We start from the raw sequence: 16,591 nt of genomic DNA, 5'->3' as shown, positions 1-16,591 counted from the left end.
AAAAAAAAAAAATCTAAGCAGAATGTCATTGTCAAAGATATTACAGGTGTTTAGAAGCAAGATAAGATTTCTTAAAGGGCTGGAAAGTATTTGCCTGTTATCTACGTTCTTTTTGCCCGAAGTCAATACAAAGAATAATAGCTATGTGCCAAACATTCTGCTGGGCATTTCCACATATGTTTTCACTCTTGGGAGGCATTGTATATAAATGCACACTGTTTTACAGTCAAATTTTTTTCAGAGTAGATACTTGAGACATATAAATTGGATATTCAAAGGGATATAGTGGTAAATACCCAGGCTTAGAACCAGGGAAACCTGGTTTCAAATTTCAGCTTTAAACCTAAATTCCTTGGCCAAATCATTTAGTCTTTTTTGAGGCTCAGTGCACCCATCTGTAAATTGAGGATAGCAGTACATACTTTGCGAAATTGTATGGGTCACATAACATAGGCAAAACAAATGTGAGTTCCTTCTCCTTTCTTCTTTGCTTGAACTTTATCACTCAATTGTAAAAAGGCTGGCATTTTGCCATTTTCTTCTATTTACTAAGTTTTTAAAATAGATCTAGATAACTACTAAGAATGTTTTTAAATATTACATGAAATACCTACATTGTGACTTTAAATGTATTTCCCTTTTGTTTAAAGCATGAGGATAATACATTCAAGCATATAGCATTGTCAGATATTTAAGAATTAGGAAAAGATTTCTGATTCACTTTAACTTTGCATATCAAATATGATTTTTAAAATATAAAGTTAAATGTTAATAAAAATATTACCATTCCAAAAAGGAGGGAAAAGGGAAACAATTGGCAAATTTACACTAAAATTTAAAATTTAGGGGTGCCTGCATGGCTCAGCTGGTTAATCCTCTGCCTTCCGCTCAGGTCCTGATCCCAAGGTCCTGGGATGGAGCCCTATATCAGGCTCCCTATGGAGTGGGAAGCCTGGGGCAGGGGGCCTGCTTCTCCCTCACCCTCTGCCTGCAGTTCATCTTCCTTGTGCTCACTCTCTCTCTCTGCCAAATAAATAAATAAAACCTTAAAAAAAAAAAACTTAGATAACTAAGATTCCTTATGCAAATTTAAAAAGAAGTCATATACCCCATGAAATATTGGAATCTAGAAAGATAGGAAGAACATCTCCAAATCAGTTACAAAAAGATGAACAATACAACAGAGAGATCTGCCAAACTCTATAAGCAAGCATCATAAACATGAAAATATGCTCAATTGTGCTAACAAATCTCCATCACCCACAGCTGAAAGCTGTTGGAGGAACCTTAAAAATTCACAGGGGCTGAATTAGGAGCTTTATGTCCAAGCGCTGGAAGATAGTCCTTCACCTGCACTAAGTTGGAGATCCCTGGTGAGGTGTGTATGTGAGTGAGGAAGGGAAGGAAGGAGCGTGTGTGCACGTGAACCTGCACACAAACCTGTGAGCGGCCCCCATGCACATTTAAAGGAAGAGGAGAGACCGGAGGGAGAGGGTTCTCTAAAGAATCTTAGGACAGCTCATGAGCTCAGGTTAGATGTAAACACTTCCCAGGGTGTGCAACACTAAGGAAATTATGACTTTCCCAAAACCGCTGTTTCTCTTGTTCTTTCTCTCTCTCTCTCCCTCTCCCTGGTCTTCAACCAGATTTGGCAAAATTAGAATCCCTAAGGGGTGGAAAGAAACAGGAATCCCAATCACAACCCCCTTCTTCATGTGGCTCTGTGGGGCTGATTAAGAGAGAACTTTAAATTATAAGCAAAATAAGGATTATTACATGGTACTGGGCATTTTAAATTTCAATTGAGACTACATTTACAATTTTGAGCGACCTGCATCTGCTGAATCTAGGGGCTCTCCCAAAACTGAAATAATGTCGCTAATAATGATGCTGCCACCTGACATGAAGCTTTGTGTGAACAGAAAATCCTGGAAATTCGTGTGAGGTATGCTGCCTTTTTGGCCTCTGAAAGCATCTGCATTGCAGCTTTTGCTAGTTTGCAGATCCCCAAATCTCATACGTTTTGGATCTTGTGGAGAGTGTGGCAGGAAGGTCCCAGGTGATTCCACTTTGATTTATTCAGGCCACTGTGGTAGGCAACACCCTAGGATGGTCCTCAACATTCTCAGCCCCTGATGTACATACACTTTCCCCCCAGTTATTCAATCAGTCCCTTCTGTGAGGTGATATTATGAATGTAATTCAGGTCCCAAATCACCTGACCCTAAGGTAGATAATCTGCATGTAACAGACAGAAGCACATGAGCCCTTTAAACGGAGAGTTTTCTCCAGCTGGCCCTGGAAATCAGACACACTCCAACAGGCCGGTAAGAAAACAAGCATTCTGTGTTGCAAACTGCAAATGGGTGCTACATGGCAAGCAACTGCAGACACTCTGGGAACTGAGACTTCTCCAGCTGATGACCAGAAGAAAAACAGCTACTTGACTCAACAACTACAAAGAAATAAATTCTGCCAACAACCAGTGAGCTTGGATAGAGAAGCCCCACACTCAGGTGAGATCCGCAGCCCCTAACCAACACCTTGATTTGTCAGGCAAGACCCACGTCTGGATTTTGGAGAATCCAGAAATGCCGCACCAGTACTTCCGAACACAGAAATTGTGAGATAACAAATATGTACTGCTGAAATTCACTGAGTTCTGGGAATTTGTTACACAACAGGAGAAAACTAACACAGGACTTAGGGATTCAAAAATTGCCAAAGATCAATTTTGCAGTCAAGATTTATTTCTACGCTACCCAAACCAGGACACACGAACTCTTTCATCTTGAAGAATCCATTTTCCTGAAACGTCAGATGGTAGTTTTAATGGGTAAGTGCTTAAGTCATTTTAATGTTGAAGCAAACATAAATGTACATAGATGTGCTGGATATCTTCCATTTGGTCTTGTCTCTCTGCCTTCACCCTTACCATCTTGCTCTGTGCACTTACAGCCTGACTTGTACAGATAGGATCCACAGGCCCCCCGACCATGGTGCTACCCATCGCTTTCAGACTGTCAGAGGTGCAGGCTAGAGATGAGTGGTCCGGAGGAGTAAGTTTGGCGCATTTATTTCCTGGATACCCCTGGATTTTCCTGGATACCCTGTTTTGTGTTGTCTGTGTCATGTTCAGCAAAGCCAGAACCCCTACCAGGCAGACCTTTCCATGAGGCTGGGTTCTGGTTACTCCTCCTTTTCCTGGACTCCTCAGGCTTAGGAGTGCTATGAGTGAGCCCAACCTGTCGCTAGACCCGTGATACTGCACTACAACTTTGTAATTATAAAACCCACCAACACCTTTATTTATACACAATCTCTTTATAAAATTCTTCTCAATTACCCAGTTTGAAAATGGCAAGTGTTTCCTACCAGAATCCGATTGACAAAGAGGTCAAAGGACACATTCACCATTTTTAAATGATAAAACATGAGATTTCAGATAAATTTCTCTCTTTTGGCTGGCTGCTTCCAGCTATGCCCCTTTGGCTTCTAGTATTAGTGGTTTGTTATTCTCATCTACCTTTACAGATAGTACTAATTTGAAAAACATTTCTTGGTGTAAATAATGTAGGTCATATGCATATAAGATTTCTTTACTAGAAGATACAGTGTCATTTTCAGTAAAGGAGACGCATTCTGCTATAAAAGAGGCTATAATAAGTTGTTACAAGATGTCTTCAGGTACTAGTGCTTATCTCAAGGCTTTTAGGATAAACATTTAAAGACATATACCTCAATTTCCCCATTCACAAAGTGGGATAATTGGAATTATTTGCCTGTTACAATTAAACTTGTATATGAATGATTATACCTCAGTATTCTAGACTGTTACTACTAATAATAATAGCTAAAGTATATTGTTTCCTATATACTAGTCATTACCCTAAGTTTCTTATATACATCATCTGTTGCTCTTTACAATAACCCTATGATGTTAGCATTATTATTATTTACCTTCCTATTTTACAAATGAAAGCTGAAATGCAGAGAGGTTAATTACATATAGCTAGCGAGTTGTGGCAGCATGATAGAAACCCACTCAAGCCTGGTGTCATCATCTATTTACCTAACTAGTTCACTATGGCTACTGTACATGATATGCTAATGACAGGATGTCAGATGCGACTTCAATAATATGTAATGGTTTTCTCATTATGACCTAATTCATTCTTCCATTAGCCCTTAGGAAGTTTTATTAACTCTGCTACTAGAATATTTCTTGCTGCATCACTAATAAAGTAACAGGTCTTCCCAAATCAAGGGTAGAGTATTAAAAAAAGGAAACAATTACTTCTAGAAGAAAATGAGGGTTACTCAAAAATATTTCCTCTAAATAGTATAATAGGAGGAAGGAAGAAAAAACAAATTATGGTATCAAAATATCCATTTTTTAAAGATTTTTATTTATTTATTTGAGAGAAAGAGAGAGTGAGCATGAGCTGGGGAAGAGGGGGAAGAAGTAGGCTCCCTGTTGAGCAGGGAGCCTGACATTCCAGGACGGCAGGATCATGACCTGAGCCAAAGGCAGTCACTTAACCCACTAAGCCACCCAGGCACCCCAAAATAACCATATTCTATTCAAATCTCATATTCACAATAACAATTAGTTGTATGCCAAAGCTGCAAAAAAATAAGAATACTTACTGAAACTATAAAATTACTTACCCTTTTCGGGGACAAGAAAAAAAGATCTCAGTGTATTAAGGCATTATTTTATGTGTCACCTAAAGTACTATTGCACAAATTGACTAAAAGCTATTTCTTATTTGGGAGGAACTATTTGTTTTACTGGCTAATATTCTTTATTGTTGAGTTCTGCAGAATGCTCAGCAGTGCTTCATCACTTTCCACTATTTTAATAATAATATACTTATTTTACTGTTTGTTACAAAGATAGTACTTTGCAAATTAACTCATTGGATCTGTCATCATCTACAACATGTTATTAAACCATTTCACAGAGGAAAAATGTGAGGTTCATATAAAGAAGAAATGTTTACCCATAAACAGAATTATATGTCCCAGACAATTAATATTGCTTACTTTGTTATGAGCCTGTGATTTACTAGAAATTGATATTTTCAAGTTCAAAACTTATAATAATATGCTATATTATATATACTAATCTGGAAGTGAGAATTATCACTTTATTATGGAGTCCTGTGTTTCCTTATTGATCTTTGCTCTAGTTTTTCTATTCATTATTTAAAGTGGACTATTGAAGTTTCTAAATGTTACTATGGAATTGTCTATCAATTTTATCATTTTTCTTCATTTTTTGGACTGCTTTATTACATATACACTTATAATAGTTTTCTTAATGAATTTTTAAATTTCTCAATATATAATGTCTTTATCACTTTAATTTTTTAAAGTATAGGTCACACAGAATTAGTTTCAGGTGCACAACATAGTAATTCTACAAGTCTATATGTTATGCTATGTTCACAAGTATAGCTATATTCCCTATGCTGAACTTCTCATCCCCATGACTTACACATTCCGTAACTGGAAGCCTATATCTCCCACTATCCTTTACCCATTTTGCCCATACCACTTTCTAACCTCTGGCAACCACTAGTTTGTTCTCTGTGTTTATGGGTCTGCTTCTATTTTTTTTTAATTTGGTGTGTTTTGTTTTTTAGATTCCACATGTAAGTGAAATCATAGAGTATTTGCCTTTCTCTGGTTTATTTCACTTAGCATAATACCCTGTAGGTCCATTCCTGTTGTCACAAGTGACAAGATTTCACTCTTTTTTAGGGCTGAGTAATATTCTCTTGTAAATACACCACATCTTCTTTATCCTTTTACCTTGGACACTTAGGTTGCTTCCACATGTTGGCTATTGTAAATAATGCTGCAATAAACATAAAGGTGCAAGTATCCCTTTGTTTTCATTTTCTTCAGATAAATACTCATAAGTGGAATTGCTGGATCATATGGTATTTCTAGTTTTAATTTTGGGAAGAACCTTCATACTGGCTGCACCAATGACATTGCCAGCAATGGTGTACAATGGTTCCCTTTCCTTAACATTCTAGCCAACACCTATTATTTTTTTTTTTTTTTATAAAAGTCAGTCTGATCAATATGAGGTGATGTCTCATTGTGATTTTGATTTGTATTTCCAGGATGATTAGTGAAATTTATGTGCCTAGGCCATCTGTATATGTTTTTGGGGAAAATGTCTATTAAAACCTTTGTTTTCATTATTTTGGTTTTTTTATTGGGTTTCAGGGATTTTTAAAAAAATTTTTTCAATTTTTTATGAGGTTTGAATTTTTTATTTTAAATTGTATAAGTTCTTTATATATTTTGGATATTAACCCCTTATTGGATATATGATTTGCAAATATATCTTCTCCCATTCAATAGATTGTCTTTTCATTTTGTTGATGGTTTCTATTACTGTACAGAAGATTTTTTACTTAGTAAACTCCATACAATCCCATTTATTTATTTTAGCTTTTGCTGCCCTTGCCTGAGGAGATTAAGCCAAAATATATATTGTTAAAGCTATATTATCAGAATTACTGCCTATTTTCTTCTAGAATTTTTATGGTTTCAGATCTTACATTCAAGTCCTTATCTATTTTGAATTTATTTTTGTGTATGGTGTCAGATAGTGATCCAGTTTTGTTATTTTACATGTAACTGTCCAGTTTTCCCACCACAATTTATTGAATATACTATCTTTTCCCCCATTATATATTCTACCTTACTTTGTCATAGATTATTTAACCATTTATACATGGGTTTATTTCTGGGTTCTCTATTCTATTCCATTCACCCAAGTGTCCGCTTTCCTACAAGTACTATACTGGTTTGATTACTATAGCTTTGTAGTATTGTCTGAACTCAGGAAGCCTGATTTGTTTTTGTTTTGTTTTTTCTCTAGATTACTTTGGCTATTTAAGGATTTTTGTGGTTCCATAGAAATTTTAGGATTTTTTTCTTTTATTTTTTTATATTGATTTTTAAAAAAATAAAGATTGATTGACTTAAGAGTGCCCACAAGCAGAGGGCAGGGCAGAGGGAGAGAGAAGCATTGGGTAGTATGGACATGTTAACAATATTAATTCTTCCCATCTATGAGCATGGTGTATCTTTCCATTTATTTGACTCATTTCATTTCTTTCATCAATATCTTACAGTTTTCAGAGTATAGGTCTTTCACCTCCTTGGTTAAATTTATTCCTAGGTATTTTATTCTTTTTGATGCAGTTGTAAATGGGATTTTTTTCTTGATTTCTCTTTATTTCTCTTCTGATAACTTATAATTAGTGTATAGAAATGCAATTAATTTCTATTTATTAATTTTGCATCTTATAACTTTACTGAATTCATTTATTAGATTTAACACTTTCTTAGTGGAATCTTTTGATTTTCTAAATATAGTATCATGTCATCTGCAAATAGCAAGAGTTTTACTTCTTTCATTTCAATTTGGATGCATTTTATTTTTCTTGCCCAGTTTCTGTGGATAGGACTTCCAATACTGTGTTGAATAAAAGTGGCAGGAGTGGGATCCCTGTCTTTATCCTTTGTTTGGCTAATGTGATGTATCACACTGATTGATATGCAGATGTTGAAATATCCTTGTACCCTTGGAATAAATCATACTTGATCATGGTGAATGATCCTTTTAATTTGTTTTGAATAGAGTTCACTAATATTTTGTTGAGGATTTCTCAACAACTCAGCAACTATGTTCATCAGGAATATTAGCCTATAGTGTTCCTTTTTTTTGTGGTACCTTCATCTGGTTTTGTAGTACCTTCATCTGGTTTTGGTATCATCTTGTTTGGGAACCTCTGTGCTTCCTGGATGTGGATGTCTATTTTCTTTTCCAGATTAGGAAAGTTTTCAGTCTATTATTTGTTCAAATAAGTTTTCTGCTTCTTTCTCCCTCTATTCTCCTTCTGGGACCTCTATAACGAGAATGTCAGTACACTTAATGGTGTTCTAAAGGTTCCTTAAACTATCCTCACTTTATTATTTTTCTCATTGTTGTTCTAATTGGGTGATTTTTACTATTCTGTCATCAAGATTATGGGTTTATTCCTTTGTTCAACTAATCTGCTGTTGATTTCCTCTAGTATATTTTTCATTTATTGTGGTCTTTTTCTGGAGTTTTATCTTGTTTTCTGCTTGGAACATATTTCTTTGTCTCCTCATTGTTTTTGTCTTTCTGCATTTGTTTCTATGAGTTAGCCAGAACAGCTACCTCTACCAGTCTTGAAGGAGTGGACTTCTATAGGCTCATCCCCTGCATAGCATGCATGTGCCTGGCAGCTTTGGCAAGGCAACTGGAACTGGAGTGAGCACAGGTCAGGGGGTCCCCAGACAGGCTGCACTGGGGCTCTCTGTTGTTTGTTGTGCAGGAGCTATTGACCCAGGCTTTTGTTCTTTCTTAGGAGTAACTGCTCCATATGGATGTATAGATTCAGTGTGTCTGTGGGAGGAGCACAGAGTCTTCCTACACCACCATCTTGAATTCACTTCCCTGAAAGTTATTTCTTATCTCTTGTGGAAATGAGATTGCTTTCCACCCTCAAAAGTACTTTAATAATTAATAAACTTTTATGAACTTAATAAATGTAACTCCTAAAATATATGACTAAGCCTTGAGCATATTTCAAGATCATTAATAAAATTATTTGGAAGTTATAAATTTTTAATTGTAGCTTCCTTCATGAAAGAATCAAAGCTTGGTTTAACTTTTTCCCCCTTTAAGGTAAAATGCTCATCTAATGATACTAATCTTTATAACATTGGCCAAATGTACAGACTGAGATATTTAAAGTCATTATGAATTTATATGTGATGTAATCATTTAATTTTGAGAAGATTTTAGATTTATCTTCCGAGGAGTTATATTGTAATAAAACAGGAACCATCAACATGTTTGTGGGTTAAAGAAGGAAAGGAAGTGCAGACACAATCTATTAATACTTCCTCTCTGAGAAAATAATAGAAATCTAGAAAAATAGCACAGACACAGATGACTTCACAGATAAATTCTCAATGTTGTAAAAGCAGAAACAGATTATATCTACTTCTGAGAACTTTACAAGGCATACCAAGTCTGCCTGTAATTGGGAGAATTTTTCTACACTAAGTTAAATGTCAAACAGAATCTTAATCTAAGAATCCAAAATAGATTTAAGCAAAATAACATCAAAAGAACCATGCCTTGGGATGCCTGGGTGGCTCAGCAGTTAAGCGTCTCCTATGGCTCAGGGCATGATACTGGAGTCCCGGGATCAAGTCCTACATCAGGCTCCCTGCATGGAGCCTGTTTTTCCCTCTGCCTGTATCTCTGCCTCTCTCTCTCTCTCTCTCTCTCTGTATCTCATAAATAAATAAATAAAATTTTTACAAAAAAAAGAAGAGAGAGAGAGAACCATGCCTTCATTCAGTAGACATAAATTAAGCATCTATTCCAAGCACATATGTGACATGCAGGTGTTAGAAACATGAATGACATATGGATCTTACCTTTCAGAGGTTCCCAGATATGTAAACCACAAAACACAACAGTATCAAAACAACACCACCAACAACCAACACACATAAAAAAGCAATTATCAGTTACTATAGGAGCTCAGAAAATGAACTGCTAACCCCTGCTGATAGTGTTCAGTCAAGAAGATAAAAAAAATAAAAAGAAACAGTAAAACACAGTGCACAGAATGTTAGAGTGAATATTTGCACTACTGTGTATTTAGAGTATCATGTACTAAAATGTCATAGATTGTCACCAGATGTATAGGGTCACCATATTGGTAAATTTTAATGTACTTTTTTCTGTCACACATTGATTGGTGAGATGTAATAGTTTTAAATGATAGTAGCATAGGAAATCATTGTGTGAACACTGAAAAGAAAAACAGTATTTTATATATTGTATGAAATATGCATATATATAAAATATGAGGAAATTATATATGATGAGATACGATATAAAGAGATAGATGAACCTGCACTATGCAAAGCTCCTAGATCATGTTTGGAGCCAGTAGTCAAGGAAGACACATCTGGCCCAAAAGAATATCTAAGAGTCTCTTTTATTTCCCTATGGTTTTCTTTCACTTTTACCTATTGTGCTTGAGATCTCTGGAACATAAGCATGACAAAGAAAGCCTGATATCAATGCAGGATTACAAAAAAATGACCTACCAATGTTCAACATTTATTAATACAGAAAGAATAAATCACATGGTGTTCTTGAGTGGAGAAGCCCTGTGGGTCAGCACAAAATTGGTGTGAAACAGGAATGTTTACTTCCATTGTGCTCACCTTTAGGGTTCCCTAATATAATATTACCCCAAGGTGCTCAGTATGTCTCCTAGGAATTACAGGACTTCTTCATTCATGCCTTCTGTCCACATATAGCCATCAGAAATTTGGTATGTGAAGATTTAAGGCAAGAGCAATTTAATGACTGTGCTCATGTAGTAAAAGACACTAGTGCATGTTAGTGGCCTTTGCAGATGACAGGCTCCTGTCTGTGTCTTGCCTGTTGATGACCCTCAAGATGAGTTTTCAAGAAGCAATAGGAATAAATAAAAAATTATACCATTAATTGAAAGCTCTCTAACATGTCCTTTCAAGTCTTGAGAGAAATCACAGTTGTTTTCTAACCTTGAACTAAATGGTCAAGTGTTGTGCAAGTCTATCTTCTGATGCTTATCTCATGAGTTTCATACGTTTGAGTCACTGAGAAAGACAAGGTTATGGTGGCCTGGGTTTTCTTTCTTAGTCTTTATTTCCACTCTTGGGATATTGGAGAGGCTTCAAAATGAAAATTCTCTCAGTTTAATTTAAAAGGACAAAGGAGGAGAAAACCTCCTCTTTTCACTATTTGACTAATCTATAGATTTCAGAGAGTTTTTGCCCTTATAACATTAATAGGATTAATATCAAAGGTCTTTGAGCCCACATGCTACCTACAGTATAAATTGGCTCCTCTAAAATGTTGGAGTTTTGGGGATCCCTGGGTGGGTGCAGTGATTTAGCGCTTGCCTTTGGCCCAGGGTGTGATCTTGGGGTCATGGGATCAAGTCCTACCTTGTGTCTCTGTCTTCTCTCTGTGTGTCTCTCATGAATAAATAAATAAATTCTTTAAAAAAAAATGTTGGAATTTTTAGCTATCAATACCACTTCTGTCTTGATACCCCCTACACTTGGGCACACAACTCCTATATTCCTCCAGGAGGGAGAGAGAGAGGAGGAAAGAGAAAGAGAGAGGAAGAGGAAGAAACTGCATTCTTTTTATGACTTTGCGTTAAAAATCACAAGCATCCCTTCTGAGATATTCCACTAGTTAAGGTGGTGATAAGCCTTGCCCAACTTCAGGGGACAGGGACATAAACCCCATGGGGGGGGCTGTCAATCACTTTGTAAGAAAAGCATATGAGATTGGGTATAATCTATAATCTGTCACACCCTCCCTCCAAGGCAAGGAGGACCCACTCCATAGAAATATCATGGCCTTTCTCTTCTACTCAAGAGTAGGAAAAATAGCCCTATTCATCTTCTTACAGGAATGGACAAAATGTTTCCTCTAAAAAAAATTAAAATTGTATATTTATATCCATTTAGAGGTATATAAACTTGTTTTTGCTAAATGAATCCATCAATGGGCATCTTTAAACCATGTTAATGTTAGGAGTTGTCAGAGTTAGGGTATAGATGTGGACTCAGGTTTCTAATTAAATTATTGTGGTATTGTGATTTATAATAAGAGATACATACAATTCAGCTTTGAACAACATGGGTTCAAACTATTTGGATCCATTTATACATGAATTTTTTTCAATAAATATAGGACAGTACTGTAAATGTATTTTCTCTTATGAATCTTTAAATTACATTTTTTTCCTCTAGCCTATTTCTCTACTTCATATAACATGCAAAATATGCTAATTGACTTATCAATAAACCTTCTGGTCAACAGTAGGCTATCGGTAGTTAATTTTCTAGAGAGTCAAAAGTTATATGCAGATTTTTGACTGCAGGATACTGGCATCCCTAACCCCCAGGGTTATGCAAGACTCAACTGTCTTTGGTCTTCATCTTATTTCTGAGACAGAGCTCCTAAAACCCTCAAAATTTCCTAAGTGATGAGAGCTATAAGAGTTAGTGAGGAATTTTGGACCCAACTAGTTAAGGCAGGGTCTGGTTACCAAAGGAACCAACCAACCGTGTGAGTAGAAGTTTGAAATTTTCAGTCCCACCCCCTGACCTCTCCAGAAGGAGGAGGGTCTGGAATTTGGATCAGTTGTCCAAGGCCAATGATTTAATCAATCATGCTTAAATAATGGTGCCTTCATAAAAACCCAAAAGGACAGTTCAGAGAGCTTTCAGGTTGGTGAACACATGAAGTTCTAAGGAGATTCATACACTCGGAAAGAGAATGAAATCTCTCCCTTCTTTCCCCATACTTTTCCCTATATTTCTCTAACATCTATTTGTTCTTGAATTATATCTTTTTATGATAAACTGATGAAGTAGTAAGAAAATGTTTCTCTGAGTTCTGTGAGCCATTCCAGCAAATTAATCAAACCCAAGGAGAGGGTATTTGGAACCTTTAATCTATAGTCAGTTGGTCAGAAGCATGGGTGACAACCTGGTCTTGTGATTTGTACCTGGAGGCAGAGTGGGAGAGGGGGCAATCTTGTAGACTGAACCCTTTAACCTGTGGGATCTGATGCTATCTGCAGATAGTGTCAGAATTGAGTTGAATTCCAGAACACTGAGCTGGAATCCTGTTGCCTGGTGGTATGGGGAACGCTCCCCACATATACACATTGGAATTGGGTGTAGAACCCTTGAGATATATTACAACTTGGAACCAAAGAGTTACTTTACTCTTGCAATATCAGTTAACTCGTAACTTTATATCCATCCTGAAAGCATGGCAAGAAATGAATAACATTTAAATGTACCCAATTAAAAATGCAATAGTTAAGACTTTATGATAAACTTGAAAGTTTACTCGGAGGTGAGTCTCTTGAATTAATTTCCCTTTGGAATCAGAAAAAGGGTTCGAATAATTTGGCTAAAGTACACACTGAATCCTAAATTCAAATAAGAGAAAGAAACAGCAATTAATTGAAATATTTTATGCTGCATGATGATCTAAAACCTAGTTGCAGGTAAGAGTAGCTTAACATTCCGTTTCTTATTTTTAAATACAAAGTTAATAGAGTTGTAGACTGTGGACTTAAGTAAATTATTGTAGAGCAGGAAAAGTAACATTCCTTCTCTACTTTTCTGAGTTCTTAGCTGAGACCTCCTTGATAATAGATCAACAAGAAAGAAAAAGTTATTAACATGTATATCTCATACATATGTGGGAGAAACCCAGGAGAAAATGAGTAACTCTGTGTGGTGACTTAAAATTCAGGCTTGCATGTCATCTTAATAAGAAAAGGAAAAGGGGGAAGTAGACTTTTTAGGGGAGAGTGTAAATGATTTTTAGATGATATGAATAGTCTCTTAGAAGAATGAATAGGAAATCTGATAGTTTGTGTTGCAGCTGGTTTGGAAGTGGTATGGACTTCTAGTCTCCTCTCATGTGATGAGGCTCCTGGGAAGAGATAATTGGGTCCCTTTTGGAGGATCTGTCTTTAGGCAAATAAAGAGAATTCAGAGAGAGCCTTTCCCTGTATCTGCTGTTTTTCAAGCAAATAATCAACTAGAAATAATAAATATACTAAAAGTGACATATTTTGAAATAACATTCTGCTACTCTTCATTATCAAGAATCACGAGCAAAATAGTTCTTAAAATAAGTGCCTTCTAGGCATTTGAAGTCTCAACTTCAAATGAAGTAGGGTTTTATTTTTTCCCTCAGACATTTAAAAAAATCTGTTAAATACTTAAAAACCTCCACCTTCAAAAAAAAAAAAATTCCACTTTCAGACATCTCTATATTTTTCTCCATTGCAAGAAAATTTTAGTTAAGCAACCATACCTTCAGTCAGCCTTTGTCTAAAACGTATTGAAGTCTGAGTGAAGACATTCCAAATAGAGAGCTGATCAAGCTTGAAGCAGGGAAGCAAAAAGAATATCTATATGGATGGACTCTCAGTTCCATGCCCTGCTCAAGACAATATTGCTAGATTCCCACCAAGATTCTCTCTGGAATTTGAGACCCCAATAAAAATTTTTTTCCCTCTCTACAGATTGGGGAAGACTCTTGTGTGAGAGGAAACTATCCTCCACAGTGTCCTCAGACTCCAGAGTTAGCTCAGACTTGGTAGCGAAAGCCAAGGAGTGAATCCAAGAACTGCCTGAGAAAAAATAAGCTGTGACTGCCCTCTGCTGGAAAGGTCTGGATGACCAGCCTCTCTGAGACCCTCAGTACCCCCCAGATGCCAGGTCCCCTCCACTTTCCCTTGGCCACCTAAACCCATAAATATTTTCTCTGAGCTAGTTGCTATAGTCTCTATTCTCCCTGTTCCAACTTGCCACCATGCTGGTTCTCTCTTCTCCCAAGAGCTGAACTGTGGCTCCTTAAGCAGTGCTAGGTAAGTAAACCTTGGGTTTCTGCTTTCCCTAATTACTAATCATGGTGACGTTCTGCTACAAGCCTGTCCCTTCTCTCCGTCCCCCAGATCCATCCAAAACAACAAAATACTTCATCTTTAGAGCTGAGTGAAAAGGGCCACCAGCATATCTGGCTACTGTACAATTCACTAATTGCTCTATACATTTGCTGAGTTACTTTCTTATAATACAGAGCTATGGGCTATGGATATTTAAAAGGGTTAGAAGAAATAGTACGACACTGAAAAAAACAACAACACTGAGTTAAAAAGAGAGCTGAGTTCTAATACTAGTTTTATCATTGTCCTGTTGATCCATGTTGGAATGGAAACTATATCATGATTCCCAATTTAAGATCCTTAGAGATTCTAGAATGTAATAAAAAGATATATGAACTACAGGGCCCTATGCATGAATGACAATGCATATGCTAACGAAAACATTGTAATTCTAAAGATTTTAATTATATAGTTTTTAGTAAAATATATAATTAAAATAACTTTTTCCTAGATTAACACAAGTGGTTATTTTTGTTTTAATTTGTGAATTATTATTTAAAAACTCAAAATATTGGAACCTCACCTCTCTGTGAGTTTAAATGACTTTGTTATCATTGAAGCCAAAAATTATTTGATACATCATCTTCATCTGTATAATTTTCAGCTACTTCCTTAATCATCTCTCCCATAGTTACTTTTGAGAATCCCTGGGGAGTTCCACAAATGCCCACACACCAGTGAAATCCTATTCTTGTCCTCCTGTCAACTACATGGTGTCTGCTGTCTGCAAATCTGTCTGCAATTGCAAAAACCACCACCCTGGTTGCAGACACCTTCTAGGGATGTCTGCCAAGCTCAAGATGATGTCTTCTTGAATTGCTGACAGGCTCATATACCCTATAGATTTTACTGCACTTCGGCTAAGCCAGATTCAGCACAGGAGGAAGAAGAATGGCTTCTCTCTATAAGGCTCAGGTGGAGCCATGGACCCTAGCCAAACAAAGAGCTAGAGGAGAGTCCACATGCTTACAGTAGTCTCTGAGGCCCGACCTCACTGCCTCTTCATTCTCTGGAATGGAGAAAGGGGGGAAAAATCATTCTCTCTAGACTTTGTTCACCACACAAATTAGTTAATTCCCTGGCACATCAGATCTCTTGGTGAACAGATTTGTTCAGTGAAACCAATAGAAGAAGAAGTAATAATAAAAGAAAATCTTGGTGGTGGCAAAACTTGAGAATTATGAGCTGGGTAATGCTTAAGCCCTCTTTCAGGACCTTCTTGATGGTACAGTCCTGCCATCAACTTGTCCTTACCAGGAAGTAGGAGTTTGCTTGATCTGGCTTTCCTGAATTACTTCTTTCCTATCACCATTCCTACCACTACCACCTCCCACCATCCAAAATTTGTTATCAATTCTTCCCTCTTTGTCCTATCAAGCATTACATATCTATCAAGCACAGTCTTTATTATCTACTGTTTTTGTTTTTCCTACTCTCCAATGTCACCGAAGAGCAATTTGAGAGCTTGGTATTGTTGATAAGCTTCTTTAGTCTTATAAAAAAAGATAATATCCACTGAGTGCTTATACTAGGTGTTGAGAGATACCCTCTTATTTTGGGTCATACTGTGATAAACACATCCCTATCCTCATTAGAGGATAAAGAAAATGGAGTCATTGGTTCATAGCTGATAAAATGGCAGAGCAAGGATTCAACACCAAATCCAACTTCAAACCTACTCTCTGGAATCTCTCCCCAGAAAAAGCTAAGAACAAAGAAGGAAACAAGAAGAGGCTTCAGCAACCAAAATATATTTCACATAATCTATGCATTAAAATGTGTTAACTCATCTCCAAAGAACCCCCCCCCCAGCTCTTAATCAGATTATAAATATTGAAGCTAATCCTAGATTATCTGTTTTTTAAATCTATGTTGGATAGGAAACAGCATGCAGAAAGAACTGAGAGGAATAAAAGATGCAATTATTAGATTCAGAGAAAAAAGAGACAAGAAAACTATAAAAA

General features: G+C 36.5%; 1 long non-coding RNA gene across 5 annotated transcripts in view; it reads left to right on the top strand.

Annotated features, from left to right (window-relative positions):
• The first annotated feature begins 12,805 nt into the window (after positions 1-12,805).
• The window catches only part of LOC140623488 (uncharacterized), a 31,649-nt gene continuing 27,863 nt past the window's right edge, over positions 12,806-16,591 (top strand). For 2 of the 5 annotated variants that reach the window (XR_012023102.1, XR_012023098.1), the window contains exons 1-2: positions 12,806-13,172; positions 14,205-14,549. This is a non-coding gene — a long non-coding RNA (uncharacterized lncRNA). The remainder of the gene's footprint in view (positions 13,173-14,204; positions 14,550-16,591) is intronic. The other 3 variants (XR_012023100.1, XR_012023101.1, XR_012023099.1) reach the window with 3 other exon arrangements.

Source organism: Canis lupus, chromosome 33 (assembly GCF_048164855.1).
Source record: "Canis lupus baileyi chromosome 33, mCanLup2.hap1, whole genome shotgun sequence".
Classification (NCBI taxonomy): domain Eukaryota; kingdom Metazoa; phylum Chordata; class Mammalia; order Carnivora; family Canidae; genus Canis; species Canis lupus.
Note: the sequence above shows the minus strand (reverse complement) of the source record. Positions and strands in the feature narration are given on the sequence as shown.